This window comes from Ischnura elegans, chromosome 6, assembly GCF_921293095.1.
Source record: "Ischnura elegans chromosome 6, ioIscEleg1.1, whole genome shotgun sequence".
Taxonomy (NCBI): domain Eukaryota; kingdom Metazoa; phylum Arthropoda; class Insecta; order Odonata; family Coenagrionidae; genus Ischnura; species Ischnura elegans.
In genome coordinates, this window is record NC_060251.1 from 108,880,956 (window position 1) to 108,901,806 (window position 20,851).

At 39.7% G+C, this 20,851-nt stretch overlaps 2 non-coding genes across 2 annotated transcripts; one reads left to right on the forward strand and one right to left on the reverse strand.

Annotated features, from left to right (window-relative positions):
- Window positions 1-1,127: 1,127 nt before the first annotated feature.
- Trnae-cuc lies at window positions 1,128-1,199 on the forward strand. The gene has a single exon. It is a non-coding gene; the product is annotated as a tRNA-Glu (tRNA).
- Window positions 1,200-5,200: 4,001 nt separating this feature from the next.
- Window positions 5,201-5,271, reverse strand: Trnag-gcc. The gene has a single exon. It is a non-coding gene; the product is annotated as a tRNA-Gly (tRNA).
- Window positions 5,272-20,851: the final 15,580 nt, after the last annotated feature.

Here is a 20,851-nt window from a genome sequence, read left to right on the forward strand (position 1 = left end):
GAAAATTAGTACGCACCTATCCTTAGAGTAAGCATAAATGGAGAGATCAAGTACTTTGCTCCCTCCTCAGTGAACATGTTTATCCATCGGAGGTACCTACCACGTGACGCGGGAAATTAAAACATCAACGTGCCGAGGAGGAAAAATGAGTGACATATCAAAATGATCCAAAACATGTAAAAATAGTTGACTTTACTAAAAAAATTTGACTTTTTGACGATAGATGATTTTACTCAATGAAGCGAAATTTCCTGAGCGGGCAGATGCATTCATATTCACTGTCAGAATTGGACCATGTAAAGGCCGTTTCACATGGGGAACGTAATTTAGCTGATTAAAACTGAATTAATTTCTCATTACAGCATGCAATTGCGAGAATGCGCCAACGAAATTATAACAGGGGCTATTTGGCATCTTACATCCATGGGCATTCTTACATGCGTTCTAGCATTCACCGCTTTAGCAATTTTGGTTGCGCCTTTGTGCACACCTCAAATTTTTCAATCACGTGCCCTATGTAAAACAGCCTTAACACCCAAAATTGCAGGAATGAATGAACGTGAAATAGCCCCTGTTCGAAATACGTGCATCTATCCGAAAAATTTTCCTGTCGCCCACTAAATGTATCTTGTGAGCACGGTTGGTTCACTATCCACGCTTCTCGCCCGCTTCAATACCTCTCAAAATTAATAAACGGCTTTCAAGCTTTCCTTCACCGCTTGCCACGACATCGATTTCTGTGTTACATCATTGCCATAACATCCAGCGTTCAAGCATGTTCGTTGGGAGAATATACTGCATACGATATGCAATGATCTTCGTAATTAGAACCCAATCATCTTCCTTACTTGGGATTCTGGAAAAGATTAGCGCGAACTCGGGAAACTATCTGCCGCACTCCATGAACGTAGAGTATGCTTATCCGTAGCCTACGTTATATGAATAACGTAGGCTACGGCTTATCATTCGTCAAAAAAGTTAGCGATTGAGTCATTAGAGCAGCTCTGCGTGATTACGATTATTACGATCGCTAAAACAAAAATAAATCTATTCAGCAAGTACTTAAGAAGAATCATGTAGCCTTACAAAGCTAATTATATACAGAAAGGAATGCGCCATTCTTTAACTCCCGTATTGTCTAGTGGTTAGGATACCCGGCTCTCACCCGGGAGGCCCGGGTTCGATTCCCGGTACGGGAAATCTTTTTACCCTCGATTATCGTGCTCAAATTTTTTTATATTGTGGTTGCTTTTGTAGCGCGCCTTTTCTGTTTTCCTTTTTTCATTTTCTATTCATTATTTCCGCTTGCTGTGTGGTTGTGCTTGTTGTATAGCTGCACGCCATCAATTCGTTGTTCAGGTTTATTCTTCGCTGCCGTCGATTCTCCCTTTCGTTTTGAAAGCCGAAAATACTAATTGCATTTTGTTATAAAAAATACGGCACCTACGAATATGGCACGTGATCTCACTCTTTTCATTAGATTTTCAACCGATATGTAACGGGTAATAGTAATATCAATATTATCATGATATAATATTCATATGATATTCTATCAAAAAAAAAACCAAATATTGTGGTTTGAACACCCAAATCGTAATTAACTGTGGAGAAAGAAAAGCATTGTATACTAGGGCTCACTGTGGTTATTGATTGCTGGCTGTTGTAGTTGGACGATAGGGAGCCCTAATTACCCAAGCTGCAATTTGAAATAACTCTCACCGCCCATGCAATCGACACGACTCATTTTTTTGGATGAAAACTTCTCGGGTTTCCAACCGTGTCAGAGTCTGCATGGTGTAGACCGACGTTACGTTGGTCGACTTTCCCGGCATTCTCAGGGCTCATCCAAACGTCAGGGCTCCAAACATCAGCCCTGAGGACACGAAACGTCGCACAGTGGGCTGAAATCGAAAAAAGCTGGACAAAACCTCAAAAACGATTTTTTTGAGTGCGGAATTTGAAACTTTGCACAGTTTTTGTCAATACAATAGTGCTTTTTTTTACGAAAACCGTTTTTCATAGGTTACTTTTTTAAACAAATTACTTGGCCTTAAAGTTCCACAAATTTCGCAGAAATTGCCTTCATTGAATTTTTTTCGAAAATCAGCATGTTGAAATTAATGCCACCCCTTCTGTAGTGTTTCCATAGAAACAAAAATTTACAATATTATTATTTGGTTTATTATTGTTAATTCTTGATAATTTTTACGACTCAGTTGCATTATTTGTGGCCGATACGATACAAAATGGCGGACCCTGTTTTTCATCGAAATTTTGTGTTCGTGTAGGATTTTAAAAAAAGGATCACCGAGTTACCTCGAAATATTTACACCACATATGCAACAAAGTATATAGAGTGTGATACCAGAAGTACAGCTGCGACCACCTGTGACGCCGAAATTAAGATCGATTTTTCGAACTCGAAGTGTTCGCAGTTCGCAGCGAAGATTTCCGCCCACTGTGCGTCGCCCCACAACATGCAGACCCTTTATTGTATTGTACATGGAGGAGGCGACCGACAGCTGAGGTTATTTGCGCCTTTAGGGAAGGGTAGCTTCGGAAGGGTGGAGAGAAACCCGGCGTCGGCATTAGCCTGCTCTTAGCGAAAGGCGCCAAGGGGACCGCGGCTCAACGTCCCATCCGACGGACGGAGTGTTGCGCTTGAAATGTCCTCCACACAACATTCAAGCAGGGATCGGGCAGTCTTCGAAAATTCTCTGCCACTGCCGGGATTTGAATCCGAGCCCGACGGGTGGGAAGCCAACGCTCTAGCCACCGCTCCAACCCGATCCCCATGCAGACCCTGACTCGGTTGGAAACCCGAGAAGCTTACATCAATGCTTTTCACCGGGAAAAGCTCAGATTCTTCATAACTCATTTTGCTGGTCCTTGCGATCTGAAAAATTCGTTGCGATGCAACACGCTTCTTCAACGATTTTATTTTTGTTCATGTCAGATGTACGAATAAGGATGTGGCATTTCAAGACTGTACAGGAAACAGTATGACCTTTCCCGTTTGAGTGAAGGAGACATTGAAGCAAAGGATACCGGTGAGCGCGTGCGATGCACGCTACATATATAAGAATAAATCTAGACGTATTAAATTAAAAAAAAAAACCCTTAAGGCCTGTTTACACGATACATTAACACGTACGAGTTAATGTCTGTTTGCGTGAATGATTTTTGTGGACCGGAACGGAACATATACGAATGCATGAACCAAATTAGAACAGGTTCTATTTTCTGTGCATGCATTTGCACAAGTTGGGTGGTTACACGGTGCATTTTGGCGTTCATTCTCGCGTTCATACATTTAGACATTAACCCGTACGTGTTAATGTACCGTGTAAACAGGCCTTTAGACTTAGAAATAAAATACACTATCAAGACTAAAAACTGAAATCAATCGCCTAACATTTCGCCGGCATGTGGCAAAAATTGCGGTTAACTGCCCATCTTAATAATGACAATTTTGGTTACTAGAATAGGATATTTTACATTTTTACAATCTTGTCGGATTATTTTTCCTTTTGTTGTTTATTTTTTGGGCGGGTAGTCTCTTATCATATTTTGTTATTTTTTCTTTTTATTCCTTTTATGTATTTTTTTCAACAATACAGTCTTTCTTTCCAAACAACAGTGAAGGTTCGTCGTGCTGATTGCAGGTCATCAACAGACAACACGATTTGATGTGTGATCAGTGCAATTGTCAAAGTAGTATCTCTCAAGGATGCTAGACATTGGAAAAATTTTCTTGAATAAGTCTGTAGCATAAAAAAGATTTTCATGTGAGCTGATTAGTCGAGAGATTCTTTACGTGCGTATTAGGTGAAAGTGAACACTGCCTCATCAAGTAACTTTTCTATGAGTCTTCCGTGTGTCTTAACCCGGTAACGCCTGAATTAAAAATTTCATCCCAACTTTTTCGTAATATTCAATTTTAAAATCTGATTGATTAGATGCAAATTTAATACTTTTAGCACTAACAGTCTTGAATATACAGCCTGGTACAATGCGTACCGGTACGCCCTTACGGGGGTCAAAAATCGAAATTAAAAAGGCGTTAGTAATTTCACATTTTAATGCCAGAAACGTTTAAAAAATTCTATTTTGCACAATAAATTATCAAAATTACTCAAAAATGTCAAATCTTGCTTAAGAAAGCAAACTTTTCTGTAAAACGTAATTATAATTATGCTTAATAGTTTAAAACTCTCAAAATCCCGAACAAATTAAAATAATTAACAAAAAAAGTTCGCTCAGTATTGCACTACCAGTTGGTACCATATGGTACCGCTAGGCGTTAACGGATTAACCTTCTTCTGATCGTATGGTATACATTAGTAATGTTATGTCTTCCGATTTTTTAAAATTGCGTACGGAAAATACCAAAAACGTGGAAAAAAAACGAAAAACTTTCGAAATTTGCAGCAGCGAGTTCATAATAAAATGGAAAAAATACAAAAAACAGAGAAAACGTTACCATATTGGTACAAAAATAATAAAAATGAAAAAGAAGTATTAAAAGAAAATAGAGATGGCATTTTACCACAGGTTTATTCAAAGTACAATTTACTTGATAATGACCTAACGGTTGAAACGCGTCGTACTTGCGTCGTAAATAAACCTGTGGAAAACTGCAATCTCTATTTTCTTTTAATACTTACAGGATCTCATTCCAGTACATTTCGCCTGCTTGTGTTACTTTTAAAAACGAAAAAAATACTGAAAATCAAATCATTACTTCAACTTTCAATGTTTATTTTGTTGAATTGTTTCTGAAACATGCAAAGCACTGGATTTCAATATAATTTATGTTTCTTGTTCACACAAACATCACTTTACACCGACAACGTCACATATTCGCCATTTTAATGTTGTCCTCTGTTAGCTACGGTACAGCGACTGAAAATTGTGTGAAGAAAGGGTGTTCTTTTTCGCCGCCCAGTTTGTTCAGTTAAGTACTCGTGATTGTTTGTACTCTGTGTGCGTGCATTGTTTCTTGAATTGGAACGAGTCGACACTGATGAATTTAATGACTGATGGCAATATTTTGTGGAACATGTTGGCAGGATACACTGAAACAAGTGAATGCAAAACTAAACTTTTATAGAAAAATAAATGTTGAAGCAAAGCTGAATTTTAAAGCAATGCGAAAAAAGAAGTTAGCCATTAGCGTCGATGAACGGGGAAAAAAAGTTGCATCGGCCGGGAATCGAACCCGGGCCGCCCGCGTGGCAGGCGAGCATTCTACCACTGAACCACCGATGCTTCATGCAGAGTAGGGGAAAATATAGGAACTTATAACCCAATGACCTTCATTTGTGTTGTGTCGTGTTGGCACATTTTTTTGAAATCTTTTAGTTTACATGGCTGTGAAATTGTTAAAATTTTCCGAAATTCAAAAACATCAAACTTAGCTTTATAATCTTTCTTTATACTTGCTTGTGGGTGAGGATCACTAAAATGTGTTCTCTCCGTGCGAATTTTGGCGGCTTTCAAATCATGCGTTCCCTGCAAGCGAGTTGTTTTAATGGTTTCATGCAACTTCCTTTACTTTTCTTTTATTTGTGCATTTATTTACTTACTTAAGTTTAGTATTTATCGTTTGCTTGTGTAGAAATTTCATGGTGTAACTTATTAATCGAACTTTTGTTTGAGTCCTCACTGGCCGTTGTAGACTGATAACAATGCAACACCATAAAATGCCATAACTTTGAACAATGCAAGGTATTTTCTGGCCTGCTTTTTTTGTCCGAAAACTGATGTTTTTTGTCCGTTGCCTTTAGTTCATGGAAGCTACACATTGCTGTTACAAGGTTCTTTGAGTGGATTTCTAGTTCATCATCCTATTAGACTCAATTTATGATTATTCTTCCCTTGCATGATTATCCTTTAATGGAGCGATTATGGAATACGCGAAGTCAATTTATACAAGCATCCTTCTTGTTCGAAAATAACGCACTTTTATGTTGATAAGTGTGACAGATATGTTAAAGCTGTAAAAACGTCGTTATGGAACCATAACTGACTCGCTTTGAAGCCCGACTGAATTTCAACGTAAGTGCATGTACTTGTCAAGTTCACGGAAAGGAAGACGAATTTTCAAAAATTTTTTACGTCTATGATAAGACTGATGGTAAAGAAAAGCTTTGATTTAGGAGTAGCTGTTAGTGGGTAATAGGGTAGTTTCCTTCATCAAAGAAAACAAAAGGCATTGATGGCGATTCGTTACCCACCATTAGTGTATTCATAATACACAAATTATTTGGTTTTTGAAATACCGGTTTAGACGAATGGCAAGGGTCAAATTTTAACCTCATTTGAAAAAGGCCAGATTGGCGCCCATGCGATTCCACTCCACGTGACGTCACAGGGACCTAGTTTCTACACGATAGGATAGGAGTTATGCATCGTCAGAGGCTACCAATGCATGCATGAGGCACAGAGCTCAGGGAAACATGTCTTAATAATCACCTATTAAAACTGGCTAAGGTCGGAAAGTTTTCTTCGTTTGATAAGGTATTAATAAACCTTTTTTAAGCCATGCGCTACCAGACAGGAAGGTACTCAGCTACCTGTTAGCATCCTGCGTCCTATCAGCGCTCAGAGCCTCGATCAAGGTCACCTACCAGGCGGGAGGGGGAACCAGAAATACGTCACACGGAGAGATTTCCTTACCCGTCGCGTTTTCGCGCGCTTGAAATTTTTCACTTTTCATTTGATCGCGAAAAATAGATATCGTCATTTAAAAATCTAAAAGCGTGAAATACGTACTCCAGGAGTAATAATCTTTCGATTTAGGCAATAAAAAAATAATAGGAAACCACCCTATTATATCAATGATATGCTTTTTTATGCAAGTGAGGAAATATAGGAGAGTATTCCTGATATTAAATTTGCAAAATTAAGGAGTGACTGATACGTATTGATTTTATGAATAATTAGAAGGGCTCTCCTCGTGTAATTGATAAATTAATTTCGCTGGGGTGTGTTCCGGTTTAGATTTTGAACTATTACCAGGGGGAGTGGCGAATCCAGGATAGGGACAAGGGGGGGCTAATTGGGGGTAAGCTCCCAGCGGTAGTGGGGGTCCGAACAAAATTGCCATTCTGTCTAGATCCACTCTGGAGTTGGCACTGGATTGCGACTCACCAAAGCGTGTAAAATAGGCTCTTAGTTTGGAGCTAATTTGTACTTCAATTCGTTAAAGTAGTCAAATATGTCAGAACATATTACTAAATATTTTTTACAAAGTGGCAACTCCCAAAAATTTCGATTTAATTGAGTCAATGTTTCGACCCAATGTAGGTGGGGGGTAGCCCCCTTAGCCCACCCCATAATAATAATAATAATTTTATTTGCCAGCAGACACAATACACTGATATGAACAGGGCATGTATATAAGGCACGTCAAAAAAAACTAAAAGTACAAACCAAATCACTTAAACTCACAGAGGTCCATCTCAATTTGTTATAAAACACTGATATTTGTCTATACCATAGAAACATTAATCAATGAGAAATGAAAATATTGAGGCAGTGTCCTTTCATTCTTAATAATCTAGGGTAAGTTATTATAGATTTTTGTACATATAGCCCTAGGTCCACTTAGTGTCAAAGATAAGTTAGATGGTTGGACATGCACATCATTACATCTCCTAGTGATATTTATCATTTAATAAAAAGTCAACCATTTGCTTTTTAACATAGACTACACAATAATATAAATACACACATGGGATCGGAAGTATCTTTAATTCTTTAAAAAGTGGTTGGCAATGAGCTCGGTAGTGTTGATTACACATGGTCCTTAACATTTTCATCTGTATTGCCACTGATCAGGGCCCCTGAAAGATGGTGTCCAGCAGAAAGCCATTTGTTGTGAACCTCCCATGTTAACGAAAATTGTCACGCGGTGGATACCCATGAAAAATTACATTCATATTCAGTACGAATCCATTGTCCGAAAATTTTAAGGGCGTGAAAAGAGTTTATCGGCACAGGAGTCAGCGATGATGGACAGAAATTGGATGAAAATCCATCGTCTGAGATTGTTTCATTAGCACATACGTGGATATTCATTGAGAACACATCCATCGGAGGTGCGTGTTAATTCCTCTCCAGATTCAATTAGCTCTGATTCGTGAGGCTGGTTTGATTCGCTACCGTTACTTCATTCTCGTGACTAATCACGCTTCCTCTCATTCATGTTGTAATGCATATGGGCTCAGTGTTCGCATTTCTCCTATTTTCTCGCATCCTCTAATTAGACCAAGAAAATCAGTGGCGCAGAAAGAGGGAGGTTTGGGGGATAAAACCCGCCCCCCCCCCCCAGAACTCAGAGAAATTTTTAAGGTTGATCTATTTTACTTTATTGGGTCAATATTACTTATAGACAGTGTAATGGTCAAAAAAATATCCACCAGAAAGCCGTAAAACTCACCATTTTGAACCGTTTATCGTAAATTTTTCTGGGGAAGGGTCCCCGACCCTTTCACTTACCCACATAGGCGTAACCAGCGAAGGGTAGCTGCTCCCCCGTAGAAGCAAAAATTGCAAAAGTCTTTAAGCAAAATCAGTACTGAATTGAAACGAAAGTATTCAACAAATTTTCTTTAAACCCACGAAAAATAATATGTATTAGTATATGATATGTAACTAAAATAAAACTATTTTTTTACAGGGATATATTATCATAAACTACTAAAGCGCTGTCATAATTTTCTTAATATGTTGGTTTCATTCACCTTTTCCATGTTAAATTGTCACAACTTGGCTTCCCCACCCCCTAGTTATGATCCTGGATACGCCCTTGCTTACTCTGGCGGATATTCTATACACCCTGACCCCCCAGTAGTAGTTGTGCCTAGAACCCCCGTAGTCTTAATTCCTGGCTACGCCCATGCAGAAAATGTTCTCAATTTGGATACTTATGAGTTCTGTTTCTTGAGGAAATAAATTCCACGCTTGTTAAGGCGCCCTCCTAGATAATGATGTAACAGTAACGAAACTATGGTCCACCTAGTGAGTATCAATGATGTGATGTAACAAAGCATAATTAATAGAATTGCATCTAGGTATTACCGAGGGTATTACCCTCCAAGCACCCTGCAGAGGTGTTTGGCAGGGCGTACACTATCAACAACATGCACCAGAGGATTAAAATATACTTCCGAAAATACAATTATTGTTAATAATTACGTCTTTGGTCACATTTACTTTTATTCAATACATTTATAAAGTACTTTTTATTTATAATCTAATCGAAAGGTAGGCAAGTAATCGTTTCATTTTATTAATCCACGTTGGAAATTTGAATCCCATGCGCGCTGAACGAAATGTAGTTCCAGCTATATATTAACCTCAACCACGGATGCAAAATTTTAGTTGAATATATATTCATACTTGCCTAAGGATGCCTAAATCAATTATTTAAATTATAATTATATGCAACGACATTTAGGAATCAAGTTTTACCTTTGTATGAATATGGTAGTATAATTTGTTAGTATGCATAACGTTTGTTGGGACCTTGTTTTGTGCATGTGGGAATTCTGTTGCGTGCTGGTGATTGATCACCCCCTGCCAAAACGCCCTGGAGATGGCTCTTTGGGTATTATTTACGCGTAGATGTAGATGTAAGGAATGTTTAAAATGATGGTTTGCATGTTGACGAATTTTCGCGAACATACCACCTCAATGAACAGAAATGGAAACGGACAACTGAATTCTTTTCGCGTTCTTGTTTTGGTGTCTTCAAGTCTCTCAGCCATTTTCGACACGGCCAACTTCACGTGCCTGGAGGCGAAGTCGAAAAAAATTCGAGCAACGCTAATCGATTCAACCTTCCCAACGTTTTTTCTCGCGCCTTCTTCTCATTCTCGAATGTGTGTGGTTTTTAGGTAGAGGGGAGGGGTGAGTATGGGCATGAACGCGCCCTTTGGAAAATTTTCCTCCTCTCGTCCCGTTGCCTCACGATATACTTTTGTTTTCCATTCCCACACAGTCTTCCCTCCCCCACCTCCTCCTAACATTCCTTCTCCCCTTACCCCTCCTCCTTCTCTCACACTTTTAAGTGTCCCTTCCCCTACTTGACCTGCATTCCCCACAACCAACAATTTCTCCTCTTTTTTTCTCTCCTCCCAACACATCTCAAATCCTCCCCTCTCCTTTTCTTCTCTTTGTTATTTAAAAAAATATATTCTTCACCCCAGTTCACAACATCTTATAAACGCATTGTATGTGCCAAACAGAGTTTTTTCATCGACGATGAGCTGAAAGGTGTGATTGAATGGAGATTCGCATCTCTATGGCTACGTATGGTATGGTATTTGGAGAGGGCGACCAACAGCTAAGGTTATTTGCGCCTATAGGGAAGGGTAGCTTAGGAAGGGTGGAGGGAAACCCGGCGTCGGCATTAGCCTGCTCTTAACTAAAGGCGCCAAGGGGACCACGGCTTAACGTCCCATCCGACGGACGTTGTGTTGAGCTTGAAATATCCTCCACACTTCATTCAAGCGGGGTTCGGATAGTCTATAAAAATTTTCTGCCGGGATTTGAACCCGAGCCCACGGGGTGGGAAGCCAACACGCTATCCACAACACCAACCCGATCCCCTCGATGGGATGATGATTTACGATCAATAAGAGATTATAACGGCAGCAATAGAACTCGTAAATAGATTGCATGACTTGTAGTGTAGCCTACTAACCTATGTAAAACTTAATGCATGTTTCTGAATTTCTATTCTATATTCTATTTCTAACAGCATATAGTAGCATAGTTTGTTATTATACGGGACGTTTTTTGGACGGTGTGGTGTGCATGTGGGAGTCCAAATGCATGCTGCATGCTGGTGATTGATCACCCCCTGCCAAACACCCTAGAGGTGGCTCGCAGGGTATTATGTAGATGTAGATGGCTAAGTTCTGACAACTCGTACATCAAAAGTTGGCCGGTCTGAATTAATACTGCTAATAATGTTAACAAAAAATAAAATTCAATCAAAAAAACAACTTTGTTTGAAAAAATGTATAATTCTTCTTTTTTCGTTTTATGTATTTTTGGTTTTTTATTTCAATTGAAATTAAATGCAATTAGTTTAGTGTGTAGACTCGATAGAGTGGCTCGCAGGGTATTTTGTAGATATAGATGTATTATTATAATGACCCGATCTACCATAGTATGTGGCTTTTGTGAAGGCCGTTTTACACGGGGAACGGAATCGCGCAGGTTAGAACTGCATTAATTTCTAAAATGACGTGGAATTGCACAAATGCATGAACGAAATTAGAACAGAGGCTATTTAGCCATCTCACGTCCACGCATTCTCGCATGTGTTCTAGCAATTCATCGCTTTACACGACGCAATTTTGACTGCGCCTTCGTACACACGTCAGATTGTGCAAGTACGTGCCCCTTGTAAAACGGCCTTAAGATATGGGTAGCTTCGTCGGAAAATAAGCTGGTTTAAAATTTACATAATAGATTTATTCTTGTTTTCAGTCTATGGATTAGTAGGGAAGATGATCATGCGATTCAGGCTTTAAGTGGAGTTATTGATCAGTTACGAAAGTAATTGCGGTCTCACTTCGATATAAATAGAAGTTTTAGCGCTCATACTGGTTTATTCACGTGTACATATATCCCTCACTACTCCGCCCATTTCCTCTCTTTGTCCTCTCCCTCCTAGCCAATCCTCCTCCTCTCGGCTACACCTCCTTCCCCTCCGCCTCCCAAATAAAGTGCGTCTTTTCCTTTCACTTGGCGCCTCGGGTCTCGCTCAGGATTTTTTTTTCTTTTTGGTTTCCTTTTTCATCCTCGCTGGCGAAAAGGGCGGAGGAGGAAAAAAGAAAGAAATGAAAATACGTAAAAAAAATCGCGCTTTTTTTAGCCAATCCCTTCACTTCCCAACTCCCGGAATGTTCTCAACAAACTTCCACGCGTATGTGTTTTGTATTTTGTCAAGGCAACACTCGGCCTACGGATTTCCAGGTAGATAGTCGTCTCGCGTTTCGCTCGTCGCTTGTTTTTTTTCCTACCGTTTTTCGCCTCGAGCGAATTATTTTAATTTTTTTTTTTCGATGGCAAGCCAGGAGGCAGGGAGTAGCTTCCAATGCTTGGGTCTTTCTGTTACCGGGGTACGATGATTTCTTACAACCACTAGATCGATGTCTCTCGAGTCTGTCTGACTCGCGAATTCTTAAGATGATTACGCGTCGCAATGATAACATTACGGAGTTCTTAGCGGTTGAACTTTAACCTTGGTTTCAAGAAATTAATACCGAAATACGATGCTTCTTATCACAGGGAAAGGCATAAATATCTTTGTAAATGACCTCTTGATAGCAATTTTTCATTTTATTTCATAGCGAGGAAAAAGAAAAGCATTTGCATCGATATTTATTACATCTAAGAAGTACTGTGCAAGCCCCCATCAGGGTGTTTGGCACGAGGTGATTCCACCCCAGGAATGCAGTGCTCGTCCTAGACTAAATTAATAAATCACTCGCTAGCTGGTTACCGGCCAAGCACACTGGAGAAATACACGCGGTAAGGCCAGAAACTAGGAGAGTGCTAAGGACACGAACATGCTAGCATGCAATTGAAACTAATATTTAGTAATAGAAAACGATAAGTTAGCTTCGTGAATGATTCATGCATAATTTATAAATTATATCCTACCAAGAAATGCATGCAGATTCATCTACTTGCATCTACATGATGCCCGAAGAGCCACCTCAAGGGTGTTTGGCAAGGGGTGATCAATCACCAGCATGCAGCATGCATTTTGACTCCCAGATAGCTAGATATAGAGCCTTTGAAATCCTGTTTTCGTATTTACTTTGCGTAGTCAAGAACTAGGATATGAAAATTCACTTTGTACATCCCTAGGTAACATTAAATGATGAAATCGTAATGTCGAAACCGTATTCGGGGGTAACTATTAGAGTGTATCGAATAACAGGAATTCTTATTTCCTTTGAGATATCTACCTTTTTCTGCGTATAGTTGGGGCTGATTTTATCCCTTCTTCTATTTCGTAGAATAAATGTATACCAATAGATGACGAAACCCTGAGATGAGGATGCAATTCGGCTGTATTTTCTCCTCTTCACCAAATTAAGACCCTGCTGGCCACCTCTAGGGTATTTGGCAGGGTGTGACATATCACTAACATACCAACTGTTTTCAAGACTATTCTCCTCTCCCAGTCTTCGTAGAATTTCTACATTACTCGCATGAAATGAGGAAAATAAATGTACATAAACGGGCATGCTTCGGCTTAGTTTTATATTATTCTTATTTATTTTATACATATTGTATTGACAAATTCAGGAGCAGTGTCTAACGAAGTTAGCCATATCTTATCAACGCCAACATATTACGGAAGATCAGATCATATAAGTAAATTAAGAGAGATAGACTGTAGCACAGATATATTCAGAATGTCTTTTTTCCACGATCAATAAGAGATTATATCGGCAGCGTTAGAACTCACTAATAGATTAGATGACTTGTAGTGTAGCCTACTAACTTATGTACACCATAATGTATGTTTTTTTGAATTTTATTATTATTTCTAACATTATGTGGTAGTATTATTTGTTAGTATGCGTAACGTTTTTTAGGACCGTGTGCTGTTCATGTGGGGATCCAATTGCACGCTGTATGATGAGGACTGACCATCCCCTTCCACACACCCTAGAGGTGGCTCGCAGGGTACTATCTAGGTGTAGATATATACTGTGGGCTACTTTGGTATACTTGTCTGGTGAAGGTCTATGTGTGGGTGGGGAATATTGGCCATACGGTTGGTTGCATTGCTCTCCGTTGCATTCTATTCTTCGCCTCCTCTCCGACTCACTGGCACGTTCAACATTTTCACGGTCTCACCTCCCCCCCCATCCTCATCTCCTCCCCCTCGATGCTTTTAGAGCTTACGTCACCTCTTTCTTTCGCTCTTTCCACATGCACCACCACCCAACCACCCTGTCCATACCTTTATGGCGTCTACTCTTTGAACACAAGGATCAGTGGCGCAGCGAGGGGGGGATTTTGGGGGTTAAAACCCCCCCAGAGCTCAGAGAAATATTTAAGTTTAATCCATTTTACTTAATTGGGTTGATATTAATAATAGAATAGTGTAAGGATTAATAAAATATCCCTCAGAAAGCCGTAAAACTCACCATCATGAACCGTTTATCTAAAAATTCCGCAATTTATTAATCTCGCACCTACCGCTTATCCTGGTGGGTATTCCATATCTCCCATATATTGCATGACTTGTAGTGTAGCCTACTAACCTATGTAAAACTTAAAGCATGTTTCTGAATCTCTATTCTATATTCTATTTCTAACAGCATATAGTAGTATAGTTTGTTATTATACGGGACGTTTTTTGGGCGGTGTGGTGTGCATGTGGGAGTCCAAATGCATGCTGCATGCTGGTGATTGATCACCCCCTGCCAAACACCCTAGAGGTGGCTCGCAGGGTATTATGTAGATGTAGATCTCCACACACCCCGGAATTGGTTGCACATAAACCCCCCAGCCTTAATTCCTCGCTGCGCCCCTGACAAGGATAGACTACATCTGCGAAATACCTTGCAAGCTATCCCAAGTGTATATAGCAGGGATAACAAAATAGTAAAAGGCATGCCTTAGATATCGAAATTTTTGCTAAATCAGTATTCGGATGAAGGTCCTAAACGAGGCACACCTGGAACTTTGAGAATTTGTTATCCGAAGGATTCACACAAGATTTAAAAAAACCGGGACCCTTCGATCAGAATCTAAGGGCTCTACCCACTAGGCTATTGCGATCCCCAAAGTTTTTTTAAAATGTATTTGTGAACGAGTTGTATGCCAACACCCTCCACCACAACACCATTGAGTTTGAGTTGGAGGGTAGCGCGTGGATCTAGGTAGCAAATTCATGTCTATCAAACGTTTTCTCGAATGTTGTGAGAAATATCCTGTTCTTATCCTCTATATCTGAATGAAACTCGAGGTCGTGGGGTATCATGTAGATGTAGACGCTAGGTGTTGAAAAAAAATGCACGAACTCTTATAATATCCCACGCTTCAATGAATCCTTGATCGGTACAAGCTTGATTAAAGTGAGGAACATTGCAATATTTGGTGCGTTCTTCTGTCTTCACAAAGGCGTATCTGGGATCAAAACTAGTGGGGGGCAAGCCTTGGTCGTTCAAGTTGTAGCACAGAAAAGGTTAAGTAAACCAAAATTTCAAGAAAATTATAACACCGCTTTATTAGTTTTTAAAATTTTTTTGCTCGAAAATAAAATATTAAACATTTTAATTCCATGTTTTATACAAATATCAATTCTCTTCGATTTAAAGAAAGTTTTTTTCGAAACTTTCGTTTTGAACTAAATTTATTTTGCTTCTAGGGGGCAGCTACACCCTCCTGCCTCCGCTGGGTATGCCCATGTGCGTGGAACGTTTTTTTTTCAAGCTTCGATGGGCCATGAACAGAAGACGAAATGATTGATTAAAAATTATTTCATTGGTAAATGTACCGCTGTAAACTTTAAAAAAGAGCGTAAAGTTTTCATTTTTAAAAGAGCTAATTTTGATGGGTTTAAGAGTCATATGAAAAATGCTTTCCCCGAGTTTCAAGAATCAGTATTAAAGTTAAATGTAGAGAATACTTGGAAAGCTTTTCTTTCGCTCGTAACTTCGGGAATAAATAGCTACATCCCTAGTAAAATAGTAAAAGAAGGCAGCGAACCGAGATGGTACGACGCGGAAGTGAGAAAATCATTGAGGCGACAGAGAGCGTGTCATGCTAAAATGAAAAAAGTCAGCACGGATTTATCCGCTAATGAACGCGAGCTAATAATTAAAAAATATAGGATGACTAAAGCCGCCACGAAGGAAGCGTTCAGGAATGCGTTCACGAATTTTAAAAGAAAAACACTAGTAGAGCAGTTACAGGATAACCCAAAAGCATTTTGGTCATATGTTAGGGAAGTTCAAGGTAAACGATCTACCGTATGTTCGCTGAGAAACGACAATGGAGATGTGTTGACAAGCAGTTACGATAAAGCCAATTTATTAAATTCCTACTTTAAGAGCGTGTTCACGGAGCCTTCCGAAAACTCACCCGAGACCGATGACAATCCCTGTATTCATAAGATGCCAGCTATTGACATTAGTACGCTCGGAATAGAAAATATATTGAAATCGCTTAGTCCAAATAAATCACCTGGTCCAGACGAAATCCCTTCTCGCGTATATAAAGAACTAGCCTCAGAACTTGCCCCCTACTTGCAGTTAATATTCAGTAAATCCATCAAGCAACACGAAGTACCTAATGACTGGAAAATCGCTAATGTAACGCCAATATTTAAAAGTGGAGACAAGGAACAGCCATCTAATTACAGGCCGATATCTTTAACGTCCATCTCTTGCAAAGTCCTTGAACACATCGTAGTCAGCTCGGTAATGAAACACCTAGACGCGCAAAACTTATTAATGGGAAATCAACATGGATTCAGGAAAAGCAGATCGTGCGAAACTCAGTTAGCGCTTTTCGCCCACGATATTTTAGTCTCCGGGGAAGACAACATTCCAGTAGACGCGATTTTTCTTGATTTCAAAAAGGCATTTGATAAAGTACCCCACGGAAAGTTAATAATAAAACTGAAATCTTATGGTCTAGACGAAGATGTCATTTCCTGGATTAGAGAATTTTTGAGCGACCGCGTCCAAAGAGTAGTATTAGACGGTGCAGTCTCCAATGAGGTTAGAGTGACTTCTGGCGTTCCTCAGGGTAGTGTCATTGGCCCACTCCTATTCCTTCTTTATATAAACGACATTGGCGAAGTAGTGCAGAGTAAGTTACGATTATTTGCAGACGACGCTGTAGTTTACAGAGAAATTCGTTCCAGCAAAGATATAGATGAACTAACGAATGACCTTGCTGCTATCCAAGCTTGGTGCGATGCTTGGCAGTTAGAACTAAATTTGGAAAAATGCGTCGTAATGAATTTCTGGAAGAAGAATAACTCCCTACAGCGTAACTATGTCATTCGGGGCGCGCAGTTAAAGGCAGTTGAATCTGTGAAATATCTAGGGGTTAGACTCAATAATGATCTATCGTGGAATAAACATATTCGAGAAATAACCGGTCAAGCTAATCGTAAAATGGGTTTTGTTAAAAGAATATTAGGAAAGTGCGACGACAAAGTGAGAGAAATTAGCTACTTTTCCCTCGTTAGACCACATTTGGAATACGCTGCCAGTGTTTGGGACCCTCATGAAAAAGGCTTAATAACAGAGTTAGAACGCGTGCAAAGAAGAGCTGCCAGGTATGTGAAAGGTCGTTACGATAGTCTTGTTAGTGTAACTGACCTCTTACATAAACTCGGATGGGAATCTCTGTCGGACCGTAGATTGAAAAATAGACTAAACCTTTTAGATAAATTCAAGAGCAGTGTCTTTTCTGACGAAGTTAACCATATCTTGCGGACGCCAACGTACTACGGAAGATCAGATCATATAAATAAAATAAGAGAGATAGATTGCAGAACAGACAGATTCCGAATGTCATTTTTTCCACGATCAATAAGAGATTATAACGGCAGCAATAGAGCGCGTAAATAGATTGCATGACTTGTAGTGTAGCCTACTAACCTATGTAAAACTTACTGCATGTTTCTGAATTTCTATTCTATATTCTATTTCTAACAGCATATAGTAGTATAGTTTGTTATTATACGGGACGTTTCTTGGACGGTGTGGTGTGCATGTGGGAGTCCAAATGCATGCTGCATGCTGGTGATTGATCACCCCCTGCCAAACACCCTAGAGGTGGCTCGCAGGGTAATTTGTAGATGTAGATGTAGATTGGTAAATATTGAGCACACTTGTGGTGTCCTTTCGACATAATCGTTTCGGCGATGAAGTAATTGGTCGTGCCTGTGGACAAGATCCCTTCTTCATAGGATGTTGCCGTCAATGACTTCCAACGAATTTTGCCTTTGCCCTGAAGATCATCGCCCGTTTGAAAACGCTTCCCTCCTGGCCACATCGTCATTTCAGCGTAAAGATGGAAGTCACACGGTCCTATACCGACATTGCACGGCGGGTGATCGGAAATGTCCCGTTGAAATTACTCAAGGAGCAGTTGGGCTGCGTCATCACTAACAATAAGATGAAGGGCGTTGTCATGGATCAGAACACTTCCAGAAGCCAGAATGTCTCTTGTTTTGTTTTGAATGGGAATGGGCGTAATGTGTCACACTATAGCCACAGTGCATTTAAAAAAATTTCTTTTATCGGTATAAAAGTCAAGACATGTCAATGCTGAAGACGTTCGGCGAGATTTCTGGCTGTCGCTCCGCAGTGCACTCTTGGAGGGAGAATCAGTTGAGGCAGTGTGGTTAATGATATTGCTACTATCCTTGACCAACACAAGGTCGTACCCAGGATCATAACTGGGGGGGGGGGGGGGGGTGCTAACTAAGTTGTGACATTAGTTTATGAGATATGAAGTAAAGCACTTTGTACTTTCCACATAAAAAAATATTAAAATACAGTCGACATGTTTCGACATGAGTCTTGATAATTCTGCGGAGCAGCGAAACATGTCGACTGTAGTTTAATAAATTTTTATGTGGAAAGTGCAAAGTGTTTTACTTCATATCTCACAATGGATGTCCACAAAGTATCTGCCACATCCATCCAATTCCTTAGTTTATGAGATTATTTCCTTGAAAAAATAGTTTGATACTACTAAATATCATTTTTCGTGGGTTTAAAGAAAATTTGTTGAATGCTTTCGTTTCAATTGAGTACTGATTTTGCTCGAAGACTTTTACAATTTTTGCTTCTAGGGGGGGCAGCTGCCCCTCGCTGGGTACGCCCATGAACTAACAACTTATGGTCAGAAATGACTTGATGATGCTTTTGCTGAGCCATCGGAGGTTGAAAAATAAAAGGACCTCGTATCTTTATGATTACAAAATTCCGTCTGAGTAATGTTAATCCCGCCAGGTGAGCCTACCTGGCATCCCTTTATGGTTTATCACTCGCATCCGTCTCGACACCTTTACTTGTTTCAGACACTCCTTTCAAAATTGCTCTCACCGTGTCCTCTCCTTGCCAATGCAATCCTCACACCACCGCCTTTATTATCCGGTTTTCCCCCTGACTCCGCTTCTGTCTGTGCATGCGTCTGGCGTGCAACTTCCCTGTTCGCTGTCGCTTCCCCACGCGGCAGTGGTGCCATGTCACGCAGTCGTCTCCTTGAAAACACCCCACAACCAGCACCGACTGCTAAAGAAATTAAAATTATGGAAAAAAATTTAGTTAATTCATAAAAAAATATCCTCCTTTCTCAGATATGTGGCCAGACTCGTGATGAGTTGTTACGACAAAAAGTGCAGCGTTTGCAGTATGTTACGAGAGTTAGGATGGGAATCTTTACAGGAGCGTAGATTGAAGTATAGGCTAAATTTAATTAGTAAATTGGAAGAAGATGTTTCCTCGGAGAATGTGAAACATATCCTTCGTGTACCGTGGTAGACGTGATCATGATAATGAAAAGAATTTTAATAATTTTTTAGTAGGTTATAAGTCATCCCTTGCGTTTGAAAAATACCAAATACCCGTTTTTAAAATAACAAGTCCTACATGAAAACGATGACATTATTTCCCGGCGACTTGTTTGCGTAAAGATTTTATGGAATTACCTCCGGTTTAAATATTTTGTAAAATCTCTGTTTAAGCCTCTATTGGAGCATGGTTATGATGCCCTTGTGAGAGCTGGAGTCGATAAAACACAGCGCAGGGCGGTCAGATTCGGGATGAGTGGTTTCCTTTACGTTAGGCGAGTTAGGATGGGAATATTTACAGAAGCGTCGGGAACGTTATAGTCTATATTACTTTATAAATTCGAAGAAATGATTTGCTTGCAAGTATTTGCATGAAAAATATCCTTCATTTACCGTCGTACTGTAGTAGACTTGATCTCGAGAGGAAAAAATAGGCAATCGACTGTAAAACAGAGGAAATAAAAATGAAATTCGTTTTTCGCACTACCAGGGATTGCGCCATTATCTCGATTAATTCAAATTATGGCGTCACTCGCTAGTACGACTCATTGTTTTTATCATGTCGGTTGTTTTAAGCTTGCTTAGATTTACCTTATGAATTACAAACCGTTTTTAAGTTCTGGATTTGTATTATTGTGCACGTTCTAATTTGTTATTACTTCATTTTTTTTAGTAAATGTGTTTTTCCTTAGGGGATCCTCTTGCATGCAGGTGGTTGCTCACCTTCAGTCAAATACCCTAGAGGTGGCTCGCGGGATATTATTGACATGTAAATGTGTCACCACCATTTCAACGAACGACTTCTTCGCTGCTTTTATTTTTATTGATTTTGGCAGCTGCACTCGCTCGGATAATCGAATCTTCCTCCTTTCTCAGATTTGTGGCCAGATTCGTGATGATATGTTACGACAAAAATTGCAGCGTTTCCAATATGTTGCGAGAGTTAGGATGGGAATCTTTACAGGAGCGTAGATCGAAGTATAGGCTAAATTTACTTAGTAAATCCGAAGAAAATATTTCCTCAGACGATGTACAACATATCCTTCGTTTACCGTCGTACTATGGTGGACGTGGTCACGAGAAGAAAATAAAAGAAATGGACTGCAAAACAGAGAGATTTAAAATGTCATTCTTCCCTCGCACTGGGGAGCAACCGCAATTAATTAAATTAATGGCGTCATTCGCTAGGATGACTCATGGCATGTCTTTTTTTCCACAGTTCTAACCTTCTATGTATTTGCTATAGGAATTACTAACCCTTGT